Genomic DNA, 2161 nt, shown 5'->3' with positions numbered 1-2161 from the left:
CGTTACAATGGTGAGGGAAAAGCTCTGTATTGCGTGTAATCACGTCCATACAGTTTATGATCACAACAACAACAACGTTTGTCAGGCATCTACATTGTCATCTGAGGATGCTTTTTTAAACTCTAAAACATGAAATGTGGAGTTATCTGCTTTTGCCATAAAACGACTGTTGGAGTTATCTGCTTTTGCTATAAAACAAACTTTTAATATGTAAAAAAAAACCATACTTTCAATGAAATTTAATTTTGTAAATTACCTGTATTTGTTTAAGTTATTATTACTTAATCAAAACAACCCAACTGCAGTTTGATTGATATTACTTGGAATGCGCAATAAAAAAAAACGTGATTTCTGAAAAAATAAAATACAAATGGAGTTATCGGTTTTTGCACATGAACTCCTCATATATACAGGGGTGAGGAGGAGGTAAGGGAGACTGTGCCTTCTCAAAATATTGGATGAGAAAAAAAAGTTGTAGTACAAAAATAAAACAACGCCAATATTACAAAAAAAATTAAAAAGTATATAAATCACTCGTTTTTCTAAAGAAACATTGTCCAACAGTGACACCAGCAGGTAAAGTTACAGAGGGAGTCAGCGTCTCTCTCGCCTCCCCTGAGCCCATTGAGTTTTAACAGACCCCCTGAAGCCTGCGGTGAGTTTGTTGGGGGGTAAATGAGAATGAATGGGAGAAAGTCACGTGAGAGGAGGCAATGCCTCCATCGCGATATGATTGGATATGTCTGGTTATGTTGGGCTGTGATTGTTTCATGTGATAAATCCTGCCTTTTGTTTTTCTGCGCATTCCACATTTGCGGATCAGTCTAAATCGGGGTTCCTCAAATCTTGCCCTGGAGGGCCAATGCGCTGCAGAGTTTAGCCAAAGTATAGAAGCCCAAAAGGCGAAACTCTGTAGTGATAAGGGCAACAGTCTATAGATGGCGCTGCGGAGGTGCTGCCGCCATTTTGGACTGAAAAGATGCGAGAGAGCAAGTGGGCAAAACGCAAGCGTTCTACTCCTTTCTTATGTCTTACAATCTCTGTTAGATTTGTTTTCTCTCTCACACGAACACACAATTGCTGCTGATAGTTTTGATCTTTTACTACCACTTCCACTTTATTCCTCTATTACTATTTACAGTTAATGTTAAATGTGTGCACTTGATACAGTACAGAAATATTATCTGTCTTATAATCTCTTCTCTAACACAATTGCTGCTGATGGTTTTGATCTCTATTGCTTATTTGATTTTGATCTATTACTATTTTCAGTTAAATGTGTGCACTTGATACATGACAGAAATTACAGAAACCTCACAATAGTTGGTGGAGTCCTTAAAACAAAGTTTGCAAGTTGTTCATATTTTGTGATATTTGAACTGTTGAACAAACAATATTAAATATTGTTATATATATTGTTATAAATATACACTTTAAATGTGTTATTGTAAGTTGGTCAAGCGCGACTGGCTCCTATTATTCTACGGCGGTTTTGTGTAGTTTTCAGTCCAACATGGTGGCGGCACAGTCACGTCATGGGCGCAACTGTTGCTATGGAGCGTTCTATTGAGTTTCGCCTCTTGGGCTTCTATACTCTTTGGTTTAGCTCCAACCCTGATCAAACTCACCTACCTGTGATTTTCTAATGATCCTGAAGACATTGATTAGCTTTGATTTTGATCTATTACTATTTTCAGTTAAATGTGTGCACTTGATACATGACAGAAATGACAGAAACCTCACAATAGTTGGTGGAGTCCTTGATACAATGTTTGCAAGTTGTTCATATTTTGTGATATTTGAACTGTTTTTTTATAAATGTTATGAATGTGTACCATTTATTTTAATTTATTTTTTATTTAAAAATCAACATTGTGAATAAATATATATGACTGTGTCTGCCTCTATTAAATCACTACCAAACATCACATCTGGTAATTTCACGACCTTAAGTTTTTAATTTAACAAGGAAAATGTACGATAGAACATAGATATGGGTAAGTAAAGGGTTTGCAGTAATTTTATCTTTTTGCTTAGCAAACAGCAAGCAGTATGAAACAGTCTAGTCAATTGGTGGAGGGGACCCATCTATAATCTTTATATTTAAGTATGATACAAATATATATATATATATATATATATATATATATATACTTTAAAT

General features: G+C 35.3%; 1 protein-coding gene across 6 annotated transcripts in view; it reads right to left on the bottom strand.

The window, feature by feature from the left end:
• LOC107729682 (protein unc-13 homolog A-like) overlaps window positions 1–2161 on the bottom strand; it is a 53200-nt gene that overhangs the window by 27229 nt on the left and 23810 nt on the right. The gene's annotated exons all lie outside the window — the stretch shown is intronic.

This window comes from Sinocyclocheilus rhinocerous, unplaced genomic scaffold (genome assembly GCF_001515625.1).
Source record: "Sinocyclocheilus rhinocerous isolate Xijiao unplaced genomic scaffold, SAMN03320098_v1.1 scaffold1149, whole genome shotgun sequence".
NCBI classification, from domain to species: domain Eukaryota; kingdom Metazoa; phylum Chordata; class Actinopteri; order Cypriniformes; family Cyprinidae; genus Sinocyclocheilus; species Sinocyclocheilus rhinocerous.
This window is presented reverse-complemented; position numbering and strand designations above follow the sequence as displayed.